A 14,097-nucleotide genomic window follows, 5' to 3' on the forward strand; every position below is an offset into this window, starting at 1 on the left:
TGTTTCAAGAATATCATTCTAGCAGCTATGGGGAGGATCGATTGGAGAAGGGAGACATTGGGAAGTACCTAACACTTCCAAGTATGGGCTCCCTGTTAGAAAAATTTAAAAATAAGAATAGGCCAGTATTTTAGGGATAATTCATCACAAGCTCTTGCCCTAACATTTTCTCTACTGCCAGCTCAAAAAGTTGATCAATGTCTAGCAACTGAGATGAGTTAGGGAGGGTAGGAACTAAGCCCCTGTCCAGGGACTTCTTCAGGAAAATTGGGACAAAAGACCAGTTTCTTCCTCAGGTCTTCCAGGGTCCCTGGCCAGAGCTCTTCTCCCAGATCACTTCAATAGGAAAAATAGGAAGAGGTAGCTCTAGCTCCTTCCAGCTCTAAAGTCCTAGTGACTTAGCCTTCTTACTGCTCTGATCAACATCCTACCAGTCATTCATGCCCCAACTCCTTCCTGGGATAAGACTAGGCTCAAACCTCCCTGTGGTGAAGGCACATGAAACTCCAGTTTTTTGGGGAGGGTGGTGGAGGAAGAAGTTGTGTAGGAAGAAGTTATGGGACTTTACCTTGTTATGAGGGGAATCAGAAACATCAACAGTTTGTGGAAATGGGTGAATCTGTGGCTCCAGTCTGTATACTTCTATAACTGCATTTATGGTAAGTTTTTTTTTTTAGTAATATTCTGTATTTTATTCAAATACATATTGCTTTAACACAGCTACAGTGCAGCCTGTAAAAAAGATTACAAATTGATTTTTCTTATGTTTATAGGCTTTCTCTATTTCACATCTCTACACATATGCATTTGAAACCAATCAGTTGTATTTATGCTTAATTGAGTATTTGTATGCTTTTCTTTCTGTGACTGTGTATGTCTATATGTCCCACATCGTCATATATATGTGTGATTGGTGTGATTCTGTGGATGTAATCATGACTATATTTGTGTGTATCTGCCTGTATGTAGCTAACTGTATAGATACATGAATGACTGCTTATGGTGATCAGAGATTATGTATTATAGCTTTGCGCCTGTATGTATCTGTGACGTTCCTGCATAATGTGATGCTACAAATTCTTAATGTACAACTTGTGTGTGACTGTGTGCCCATGTATCTTTGATCACTCACTATTCACAGAAAGACTCCCCTCAGCACCAGCACCACCCCCAAGGGGCCCCATAGCTGCTATTTAACTTCTTCCTAGCCTCCAAGGTCAGTAATTTAGGACAGGAAATGAAGAGGAGCCAGCTTCAGCACAAACACTGACAGGGTAGATTGTAATTACGGCCGGGTTACTCAGCAAACATGCCAGATGAACTCAGGGAGGCTTCCAGAGAGATTGAGGCCGGGCCACACCCAAATCCTTGGCCCACTCTCCAGCTCTGCTTCACCCCACCCTCCCACGGGCTGGCTGAACTTGGTTTGCCAGGGAGTGTGGGTGTTCCTGGTGGGGTGGGGGGGAAGGATGAGTTGGACCAGAGGCTGCAGCCAGCTGGGGAATAGGGCAGGGAAGCCTGGTCAGCAGCAGCAGCAGCAGCCTGCAGGCAAGAGACAGATGGATCCTCCTGTGGTGTGGGGCAAAGGAACTCCCCTCACCAGCAGCAAGATGCCCAGATGCCCGGGCTTGGAATGTTGTAGCCTCCAGCCACTGGGTGACTTCTTCCGAAGCTGCTGGCAAAAATAGAACAGTTCATGTTTCTGTCTCTCTTGAATGTTTTTCAAGTACTTTCTTCCCAACAGTCTCATGAGATGTGTCTTACTGGTATCACTCCCTATTTTTTTTTAAGGAGCCTCCAAGGTGAAGTGGCCTGTCCACAGTCACCCAACCAGTAAGCAGAGGTCAGCCCTGGAGCCCAGGGTTCAGGTGCCACTCTGCTTTCTTATCAAATGAGATACTATTTGCAAAGTCCTTAGCACAGAGTGCCTAGCTCGTGGAGATGCAGATACATACAGGTCATCATTATCATCATTATCCTTTGTGGGACTGTCCATTATCCCATTATCCAGGTGGAAGTGATCTCGTGTTCAGATTGTATATATGTGCACAAATGGATGAATGTGATATGTAAAGTGTATATTTCATATTTGGTTTGAAAACTGTCTGTAAAGCACCTGAAAATACATGGATGGCACTTACTCTCAAGGATTTTAGTCTAATGATGGTGGGGTGAGAAGGAAGACATATATACAGGTAATAGTGACACCATGCAGAAGGCAGGGAGTATTCAGGGAGTTGTAATAATGATAATAGTTCACATTTATAGATCACTTAAGGTTTACGTATTGCTTCTAATATGTCCCATTTGATCTTCACAAAAATCCCTTGTAAGTTAAGCTGTAAAAATATTTTATACTTTGAAGACTCTGTGATCTCATCCGTGTGGATTCTCCCAAAGCCTTAACTCAGAATTTCAACACCAGGGGCAAACAGTACAAACCATGCCCTCGTATCAACTTTGTAATTCGACTTGTGAAAATAATACGAAAAATAATTATGATTAAATATTAACTTATGTTACATGTTTAATTTTCCTTTACACATGTATAGTATTCAATTTATTACATTGAAAAGAAAAAGATGAATTATGTAGCAACAAAAAAGTCATAATTATTGATTCTTTAGTATTGCTAAACAAAACTGGTATATTCTTTAAGGAAAAAAAGTAATAAAAGAGATTTCTAAAATTTCTTTTCTCAGGTCTCTCTCCAAGTTGTGTTCAAGCATTCTAGTTTGTTTTTCACTTATTGTCTAAATTTCTTCCCTCCCCAAAAAAAATTACATACCCACAAGCATAAAATGATGTTGTTCTTGTCTGTTTAGTCATATCCAACTCTTTGTGACACTATGAACTATACTGTCCCTGAAGTTTTCTTGGCAAAGGTGTGGAGTGATTTGCCATTTCCTTCTCCACTGGTTTAAGGCAAATAGGTTAAGTGACTTACCCAGGGACACACTTCTAGTAAATATCTCAGGCTGATTTGAAGTTAGGTCTTCCTAATTCAGGCTCAGAACCTTATCCACTGAGCCTTAAGAAACTTTGAAATTATGAAAATGCAAAGAAAAAAATACATTATTCGATTTCAGCCAATGATACATGCCATTCCTTTTATACTCCCCCAAACAACTCTGAATTGATCTACACACAGTGGCTGTTGCTAATCTTCTCTTTTCTCTCAAACCACCATCACTAACTACCCTCTCCCTCTCAACCTCATATTTCACTGAAAAAAAAATGAGTTCATCTGTCAAGAGTTTCCTCTCCTCTTCTGATTCCATACTTACAAATCACATCAGCATCATTACCCATCCTTTCTTCCTTTTATTCAAGTCTTAGAGAGTAAGGTGACCCAGTAATAGTCCTTTTTTACTTTTGTCCTTGATCCTCTCCTATGCTCTGTCATCTCCAGGAAACTGCCCTTCAAATAAATGTTTATGATTTTTTTTAAAATTAAAAAAAAAAGAAAGTGCCTTTCTTATCATCCCTTTTCTACCTTTCTTTATCCACTGATCCCTTTTCTGCTACATGAAAACATGCCTAAGTCTCCCTCATCATTAAAAAAAAACAAAAACAACCCTTCATTTGACTGTACCATCTTCTCAAGCTATAATCCTGTATCTCTCTTCCCTTTCACAGCCATAGCCCTGGGGAAGTGGGGGAGGGTGGTTATCTGTACACCTTGACTCCATTTTCTCACTTCCCACTCATTTTTTAGTTCTTTGAAATCTGACTTCCTTCCTCATTCCCCATTCCACTGAAACAACTCTTTCCAAAATCACCAGTGATAATTTTATTACTAGATCCAGGGATCTTTCTCAGTTCTCATACTTATTGACCTCTGTATTATTTTGACACTGCCGACCATCCAATTCTTTTGAAATACTTTTTCTTTTTGACACTTCTCTGTTACATTTTTCTCTCTAGTTGTCAAACCATTTCTTCTTGGTTTCCTTTGTAGAACATTATTCTCATGTGCCCATGTATCCCATGGAACTCTAGTCTAGGTGCTCTCTTTTTTTTTACTCTATATTTTCTCTTTTGTTGATTTCATTATACCCTGTAGGATCAATTATATAGATGACTGCCACACTTGTAATCTACCCTCTCATATCTCTCCAGAACTCCAGTCTTATATCTCCCTGGCTTCTCAAACTCCACACATCCAAAACAAAACTCATTCTTTGTCTCCCTAAACCTACCCATCCTAACTTCTGTATTTCTGTAGAAGATTGCACTATTTCCCTCATCCAGATTCATAATCCAGTGGTGATTCTTCAGTCTCCCTCATCTCCTTAGCCAACCATTGACCAAGCCTTAGAGATTCTACCTCCTCAACATTTCTTGTATCTATCCCTTTCTCTGTAGCCCTAGCCAAACTGCCCAAGTCCTGGCCTTTATCACCTTTCAGCTGGACTATTGGGGTAGCCTCCTAACTGGTCTCCCAGAATCTAGTCTCTCCCCTCCCCAATCCATTCTCTAGACAGCTAACAAATTGATATTTGTAAAGTATAAGTCTAAAGGTGCACTCCCCTGCTCAAGAAACCTCCGAGGCTTCCCATTCCCCTTGTTAAAATGTCATCAGCTCTTCCCAGCCTGGCTCTTCCTCCTCACCCACTCTGGACCACCTGGCCTGCCTTCCACCTCTGGGCTGTTGCTTTGCTCAGATGCTTTTTCTTCTCATCTTACCCTCTGGGAGCCTCAGTTCAGAGTGCCACCCCCTCAAGAGACCCCTTCCCCTTCCCTCATTCCCCATGGCCACTAGCTTGCTTTCATAGATTTCCTGCATGTCTTTCTCTGAACACATGTAAGTGTCCTCCTGGTAGGATTCAAGGCCATCTAGTTTTTGCCTTTGTATCTCTAGCAGTGAGTTCAAAGGCCAGCACCTCATAGAGGAGGTGGTTAATAAATGTGTTGATCTAGACACAAAATATATCCTGCTTTTCTCCCAAGTGAACAAACTGGCTAGGGGCTGGTCCAAATGGATTTTGTTTGAAATTTGGTTTTGGATGGAGAGTGTGGCTGTAAGAGAGTCATTTTTTTTCTTGAGCAAGAGGTCTTAAGTATGTTATGAATTTCAGGTTACTGAAAGATCTCTCCCATGATGCTGCTGTTATGGGTGAGGTTAAAAATAGCCTCATTGTTGTTTTGAGGTCTGGATCAGATTCCATAGGGCCAAATCTAGGTATCAGTTTAAATAGGTCTGATGTTGCTGCTGATGCTTTCTGTGGCATTTAAGTCACTACTATACTTTTTTTTTTTGGCCAGGTGGACAGGTTTGGGCTAGAAATTTGTGAAATTTATTTTTTTTAAAAACCTTGAATTTTTGCTTCCAAAGAAGAAACTTAAAATCATAGAATCTTTATTTAATTTGCTTTACCTTCAGTCTAGTTGAAACCAAATTGTATTTTCATGTTAACCTTCTACAACTATTCAACTGAAAGATTACATCTTCAATCTTGTGACTCAGAAATTTGGTCATTTGACTTTCTGTTTCTGATTATCAGAAAATTCTAAACAGCTCCCTGCTAATAATAATGATGATGATGATGATGATGATAGCTAACATTTGTCTAGTGCCTGCTTGGTGCCAAACTTGTGCTAAGTCCTTTACAAATTCTCTCTCAATTGATCCTCACAACCACACTTATTCCTTTTTGTATTGTTGAAGAAACTGAGGCAAAGAGAGGTGAAGTGACTTGCTAAAACCACAGTCAGTAAGTGTCTGAGACCAGAACTGAACTCAAGTCTTCCTGATTTCAGGCCCAGCTCTCCATCTTAGCTATTCTCTTAACTTTTTTGGAGTATAGTGGATTTTCTCATATATTTTATACAAACAATTTTAGTCCATGTAGCAGCAGCCTACTCTCTTTTTTCACCCTGCAGACCTTTGGATGCTTTTGTTTTTTGTTTTCCTCAGTTTGGCTAAGAATATCATTCCATAGAGATAATAAGCCTTGCCATTAATTTGATACAGCAGATACTGAGTTCTATATTGAGGCATCTGATAGTATATCATTCAAAACTCCCTGGGCTTCTTTGCTGTGTCTATGTGAGGCATGAACAGCATTAACAATCATCAGGAGGTACAATTGTATTCTTTCAAGGTTGTTTTCAAGACAACCTACTACTACAGTCTACCTACTACTAGCTGAACCAGGCAAAGTAAAAAAAAAAAAATTATGAACCTTTTGATCTAGCCCCCCCCCCCCCAAAGGATAGCATGGAAGGAAGGAAGGAAGAATATTAAGCTTTCTGGCTATCTCCTCACTGTGTTGCCTACATTGGCTGTCATCCTCATCTCCCCGGTCCAATAACCTTAGGCTCTGTTCCAGTATCACTGAATGCTGATAGTTGAGTTCTGTCCTAATCTTGACTAGAACCAGGCTTTCACAGCACTTCTTGGACATCTTCACATCCTGCTGCCTCTTTATATTGTCTTCTTCCATTAGAACAGGGCTGTCCAACTTTATGTTTAAAAGTTTTTATTGAAGCAATAGACAATATATTTTGATATGCCACATTAGTGAGAGCTCTGGGCTAGCTCAACTTCATTTGCTGGCCACATTTAGAATATAAGCTTCTTGATAGAAGGGACTGTCTTCTTTACTTGTATTTGTATTTTCTTTTTTTTCTTTTTTTCTTTTTTTTTTAGATTTTTGCAAGGTAGTGGGGTTAAGTGGCTTGCCCAAGGCCACACAGCTAGGTAATTATTAAGTGTCTGAGGTTGGATTTGAACCCAGGTACTCCTGACTCCAAGGCCGGTGCTCTATCCACTGTGCCACCTAGCCACCCCTGTATTTGTATTTTCAATGCTTAACATAGTGCCTTACTTGTAGTAAATGCTTTATAAATGCTCCATCTATTCATCAACTAGGTCTAGCAACATAATGTTCTACACATAGTTCTCCATCTTTAACACATTTGTACATCCTCTCTCTCTCTTTTTCTGTGAGTGTATATGTGCATATGCATACATATATACACACACATGTATAACATATACATACATGCATGTAATTTAAGCAAATTAATAACATTTTTCATTTTAGAGCCACTTATGGTTTCTTTAGTTCCCTGAAAAGAAAATGGATTTTGTTTTTTGTTTGCTTTTTGTTACAAAAGACAATAACATCTAAAATAGCTTTCATAATATCACCATTTTTCTCATAGCACCACTAATTATCACCCTTCCTTTTTTTAAAACATTTGCATATCAGAAATTTATTTCAATTATCTACTTTATTTTATGGTCAAACTTTTTTTTATTTAAAGTTATACTGGAGGTTGTAGCTAGGTGGCACAGTGGCACCAGCCTTGGAGTTAGGAGGACCTGAGTTCAAATCCAAAAGCAAACAGTTAATAATTACCTAGATGTGTGACCTTGGGCAAGTCACCTAACCCAATTGTCTTGCCCCCCCCAAAAAAAACCCTAATTAAATAATTAAATAAAGCTATACTGGAGTAAAAAGAACCCAAGGAAGAGGACCTTTACTTGAGGTGGAGGTCACAGCAGTGTCTGATGACAGGCAGAGACTGGGCAAGGATGCTTGATTATTGCTTTGCTTCTATTATATTTGAAAAGAGGTATGATCCCTTCCCTGAAAAGAACAGAGTAGAAATGACCAGCAAGGAGAGAGTAACACAGCACCTCTCTGCCTGGGGTAGATTCACATCATTGCCTGGTCCTGGAATAACCCACTAGTGTCACAGCTAAGCCACTGTCAAATGATATCAGAAGAGTCATACAAAGTGGGGGTGCTGCCGTAAGACAGGCCATGGCTCCAGATGCACCAGTTGTCAAAACGAGCACAGAACTTGCGGGCTAAATGTCAATCCCTGGGACAGTTTTAGAATGGATAATTAAAGAGATATTTGGCAAACATCCAAAATGGAAATCTATGATTCCAAAGCAAACAGCATAGCCTCATTAAGGATAAGTTGCATTGTAGAGGCCTCATTTCCTTCTTGGGATGGGGTTACTTAATATAATATAGAGGAGGGAAATGCTCTAGATAACAGTTTATGTAGATTTCAGCAAAGCTTTGGACTCTCTTCTTCTGGAGCAAGTAGAGAGACAAGGTTTAGATCACAATACATTCAGATGGATTCCAGAACTGGTCAGATGGTCAGATGGTCCCAGGTTTGAAGAGGAATTGATGGTTCAAAATCACCTTGCTAGGATGTCTCCCGTGGAGTACTCCAGGGGTCTGCTAGTAACCCCTTGCTATTTATCATTTTTATCTGTGATTAGCATATTCATCAAATTCATAGAATATTAAAGTGGGGAGGTTTAGCTAAAATAGTGAATGACAGAATTCAAAAGGATCTTAAGATACTGGAGCCCCAGACTGAATTTAATAAGATGAAACTCAATAGGAATAACCTTTCAGTCTTGAGATGACACCCCCCCCAAAAAAAAAAACTTCATTCACAAATATAAGATGGGGGAGAATTGGATAGATAGTAGTTGTTCTGAAAAAAATCAGAGGGGTGCAGTGGTTCATAAGCTCAATCTGAGTGAACGGTGTGATCATAGGGCCAAGAAAGCTGGATCTGAGCAGGCCAGCTTTTAGGAACAAGTTGGTCACAGTCCTATGCCTCCTGTCTTCTCCAGGCTTCATTTGGAGGCCTAAGAAGGTCATGCTTGCTTGGCATATATTTAATTCTGTGCTTAGATAAAGGCAGTTTTGTCTCATCCTTTGCCTCTTTTTGTATCCCCCCCCCCAGTACTCAGCACAGTGCCTAGCAAAATAGTCATTTAATAAATATTGACTGATTGATTGATTGATTGACTGATTAATATGCTAGAGAGTGGAGAGCAACCACAGCCAGGATGTTGAAGGGCCTTGAGTTCATGGATCAATTGAAGGAACTGAGCATATTTAGCTTGAAAGATCCACAGTTATAACCATTGGGTTATTATTTTTTAAAAAACAAGAAACAAAAAGTTTGTACTATCTCTCCTTGATCAGGCCTAAGTGATAAATCTAATATTTTGTCTGTAATTTAAGGCAGAGGAAGGATCAAAATAATTATCAGTGCTGATTTATTTGTATTTCATCTTTGAGGTTAAGATCATAATTTCTTTGATTTGCACATGGGTCAGATTCTTCTGATACACACACACACACACACACACACACACACACACACACACACACACTTCCCCTTTCTTTGACTTCTTCTCTAGTAGGATTTAGTCATAAATTTGAGCAGTACAAGATTTGTATTTTATACTTCAATCTGAAGTATCACACTCGATTCACTGAAACTTAAAGATTATCCTGGATTTTCATTTTCTGTTGAAAAACTTTTAAGGCAATCTGTAAAGTTATCTCATAGAGTAAAATTAGCCAGATGTCTGTCTTGTTCTGATGTTCTCCATCAATTTTTCATCTTTTCTTGTAAGTAGTTCCTATTTTTTAATCAGTTGAATAGGAAATTAATTATCCTAATAGTATACAGAGATAAGAACTCTATCAGCAATGGGCCACCTAGTAGCTCCCTAGTTCAACTAATTATTCTTGTTAACTAGCTCATTTGTTTATATCTTTTGAAGCCATACATTAAAACATTCTTCTTCTTCTTCTTCTTCTTCTCTTCCCTTGAGAGGGGTTGGAATAATAAAGCATTTAATCAAAAAAGTGTGTGTGTGTGTGTGTGTGTGTGTGTGTGTCTGTGTGTGTGTATAATGTTAAATGTTGGCCTCCACTGGGCAAAGCACTGCTTACCCAGCCCTGGGAACAGTTCCCTCCATGCGTCCCTCCCCTAAGTGATCAAAAAGACTATACAAAAGGGATCTACTCTACATAGTTAAACCTTCTTCTGGTCTTTACCATTTTGTGGATGAGGATACAATCCTCTGGCTGACCTATGACTAGGTCATTTGCCAGGTTGCTTTCTCTACCTTCATGATGAAGTCCCCTTTCCTGGCCTGACATGTTCCTGATGGTGACAGAATGGAAATGTGGAAGGAGTATTGACTGGGGTAGTGGAGCTAAGATGGTAGCATGAAGGCAAAAATTTCCAGAAGCTCTCTTCCAAAATATTCCAAAAACTTTAAAATTATGACTCTAATTAAATTTTAGAGAGTCAGACCCCACAGAAAGACCCAGTGAAATAATTCTCCAGAAGATCCATGGGAAGGCTCTGTTCCATTGGGGTCAGAAGGCATGGCAGCGCAGCCAGGGTAACATTGCACTAGGGCAAATGAGCTCCAGTCTTCCAGGAACAGTCCATGGGACACCTGGGTCCCTGGGGGTACCTAGGTTCATGGCAGTGGAAGCAGTTTCCAGACCTCCCAACCCAGGGATCACCAAGCACAACTTGAAAGATCAGTGGGAAAACTGCCAGAGTGAACATGGAACCCAGGCCAGTGCAGTCCTGGTCCTGGGAAAGGGAAGCAGGCCTGTAGAGCCACCCAAAAGGGAGCTGCCCAGCAGCTGCTTCCAGCCCATGGAAGGTAAGGGGATGCAGGGGCAGAGACTGTCAAGGTTTCTCTGCTATCCCTGGGACAGTACTCTTGTGCTTTTTCCATATTCAGACTCTGGTTGAAGTCTGGGCCCCCTATTGGCATAACAGAGCAGGGACCCTCTTCATAGCTCTAGCAGAGGGGAGTGCTTATGGTCAATCACAGACCAGAACAGAGGCCAAAAGAGCATTTAAAGCCTCTCATAAGACATTGAAGGAACTGAGGTCCTTGCAGGAGTGTCCCAATAAAACTCAAAAGCTTGGGAAGCACCTCAAAACCAGGGTATAAATTGGGGAAATGAGTAAACAGGAAAAAAAGGAATCTGATCATAGATAATTACTTTAGTCCCATAGAGGATCAAAACACACACTCAGAAGATGACAAAGTCAAAGCTTCTGTATCTAAAGCCTCCAAGAAAAATAGGAATTGGTCTCCGGCTATCTGTGTGACCTTGGGCAAGTCACTCTTAACTCAACTGCCATAAATAAATAAATAATTCTTAAAAAATAAAATCAAATAAGGGAGATAGAGGAAAAAATGGGAAGCGAAATGAGAGCAATGCAGGAATACCATGAAAACCAAATCGGAAGCTTGGTTAAGGAGATACAAAAAATATGGAAGAAAACAACATGTTAAAAACCAGTTTAGCAGGGCAGCTAGGTGGTGCAGTGGATAAAGCAACGGCCCTGGAGGCAGGAGTACCTGGGTTCAAATCTGGTCTCAGACACTTAATAATTTTCTAGCTGTGTGGCCTTGGGCAAGCCACTTAACCCCATTTGCCTTGCAAAAACATAAAAAAAAAAGCAATTAAAATTGGCCAGGTGGAAAGGGAGATAAGAAAAGCTCTTTGAAGAAAACAACTCCATCAAATGTAGAATTGAGCTAAGGTAAGCTGATAATTTTGTGAGGTAGCAAGAAACAATAAAGCAAAACCAAAGGAATGAAAAGCTGGAAGAAAACATGAAATATCTCATTGGAAAAACAACTGACCTAGAAAACAGATCCAGGAGAGAGAATTTAAAAATTAATGGGCCACCTGAAAGTCATGACCAGTAAAAGAGCCTAGACTTAATTTTAAAAGAATTTCTACAGGAAAATTGCCCTGATATCCTAGAAGCAGAGGGTAAACTAGAAATCAAGGGAATCCACTGATCACCTCCTGAAAGAGCACCCCCCCAAAAAAATTCCAGGAATATTATAGCCAAATTACAGAACTCCCAAGTCAAAGAGAAAATATTATATTATAAGCAACCAGAAAGAAACAACTCAAATATCGTGGCACTGCAGTCAGGATTACACAGGATTTAGCAGCAACCACATTAAGGGATTAAGGGCTCATAGGGCTGGAATGTGATATTTCAGAAGGCAAAAGAGCTTAGATTACAACCAAGAATCAACTATCCAGCAAAATTGAACATCCTCTTTCAAGGGAAAAGATGGACATTCAATGAAATAGGGAAATTTCAAATTTTCCTGTTGAAACAACCAGAGCTGAAAAGAAAATTTGATCTCCAAGTACAGGACTCAGATGAAGCACAGAGTGAGTGAATGGGAAGGGTAAATTATGAAGGATTTAATGATTTTTTTTTAGGTTTATTTTTTTTGCAAGGCAAATGGGGTTAAGTGGCTTGCCCAAGGCCACACAGCTAGGTAATTATTAAGTGTCTGAGGCTGAATTTGAACTCAGGTACTCCTGACTCCAGGGCTGGTGCTCTATCCACTGTGCCACCTAGCTGCCCCAGGATTTAATGATGTTGAACTGCTTCTATTCCTTCATGGGAAGATAATACTGATAACTTATATGAACCATCTTAATTATTTTTTGTAATATATATGTATATTATTTTCATCCATATACACATGCATATTTTTAAGTTACAAAATTTCCTTCCATGCACCCCTTTCCACCCCCCTCCCTTCAGTGGCCAATAGTCAGGTTAGCATTGTACATACATATTGGTGATAAACATGTTTACAGGAGTGGCTAGGTGTCACAGTGGATAGAGCACCAGCCCTGGAGTCAGGAGTACCTGAGTTCAAATTCAGCCTCAGACACTTAATAATTACCTAGCTGTGTGTCACTTAACCCCATTGCCTTGCCCCCCCAAAAAAAACCCTATAAAAAAACAAAAAAACATGTTTAGTTATTTTCAGTATGAGGAATTAGGATTAAGAGAAAGAGATACTGAGATAATTTTTATAAAGTGTTCATCACATTCTGGAGGGTTGTCTTTTTGTGTATATGTTTTGTTTTCTTTTCCTCCTCTGGATGGGGATAACATCGGGGATATATATAGACCATAGCTGATTTAATATAGTTTTCCTAGCTCTCTGAACTGCTGAGAGGAGCATCCATCAAGGTTGTACATCTCACAATGTTTTTGATTAATGTGCATATTGTTCTCTTGGTCCTACTCCCTTCATTCAGCATCAGATCCTATAAGTCATTCCATGCTTTTCTGGAGTCCAACCAGTTATGGTTTCTTATAGAATAATAGTATTCCATAGCATTCATGTACCCTAACTTGTTTAGCCATTCCCCAATTGATAGGCATCCCCTCAATTTCCAATTCTGTGCCACTACAAAGAGGGCTGTTATGAATATTTTGGAACATGTAAGACTTTTCCCTTTTTAAAATAATTTCATCTGGATATAGACCTAGAATTGGAATTGCTGGGTCAAAGGATATGGACAGTTTGATTACTCTTTGGGCATAGTTCTATATTGCTCTCCAGAAAGGTTGGATCTATTCACAACTCCATCAGCAATGCATCAATGTCCCAATCCTCCCACAGCCTCTCCAGTATTGATCATTTTCCTTTTTTCTCATCTTGTTCAATCTGATAGGTGTGAAAATGATACCTCATAGTTGTTTCAATTTGCATTTATCTATTCAATAATTATTTGGAACATTATTCATATGATTATATATAGCTTTAATTTTTTCATTGGAAATTTGTCTGTTCATATCCTTTGACTATTTATCAATTGGGGAATGATTTGTGACCTTATACATTTGATGCAGTTCTCTATATATTTTAGAAATGAAATCTTTATCAGAACTCCTAGTTATAAAGATTGTTTCCCAGCTTTCTGCTTTCCTTCTAATTGTGGCAGCATTGATTTTATTAGGGCAAGACCTTTTTAATTTAATATAGTCAAAATCTTCATTTTGCAGTTTATAATGTGCTCTAATTCTTGTGTGGTCATAATCCTTTCCATAGATGTGATAGAGTATTTCTTGGTCTATTAATTTATCTATGGTGTCACTCTTCATGTCTAAATCCCTGTACCCATTTTGACCTTATTTTCTTATAGGATGTGAGATGTGGATCTATGCCTAATTTTTGCCATACTATTTTCCAGTTTTCCTAACAATTTTTGTCAAATGGTGAGTTCTTATCCCAGAAGCTGATGTCTTTGGGTCTGTCAGATAGTAGATTGCTATAGTCATTTACTGCAACTTCTCTTGAACCTATTCTAATCCACTGATCTATTACTCTTAATTCTTTTTTTTATTTTTTATATATAAATATATATTATGTATAATTCCCCTAATTACATGGGGTTTTTTTTGTTTTTTGTTTTTTGTTTTTTTAGGTTTTTGCAAGGCAAATAGGGT

At 39.2% G+C, this 14,097-nt stretch overlaps 1 protein-coding gene across 1 annotated transcript in view; it reads left to right on the forward strand.

Moving 5' to 3' along the window:
- CORO7 (coronin 7) overlaps nt 1–14,097 on the forward strand; it is a 141,560-nt gene that overhangs the window by 93,672 nt on the left and 33,791 nt on the right. The window lies entirely within an intron of this gene.

This window comes from Macrotis lagotis, chromosome 8 (genome assembly GCF_037893015.1).
Source record: "Macrotis lagotis isolate mMagLag1 chromosome 8, bilby.v1.9.chrom.fasta, whole genome shotgun sequence".
In the NCBI taxonomy this organism is placed as follows: Eukaryota; Metazoa; Chordata; class Mammalia; order Peramelemorphia; family Peramelidae; genus Macrotis; species Macrotis lagotis.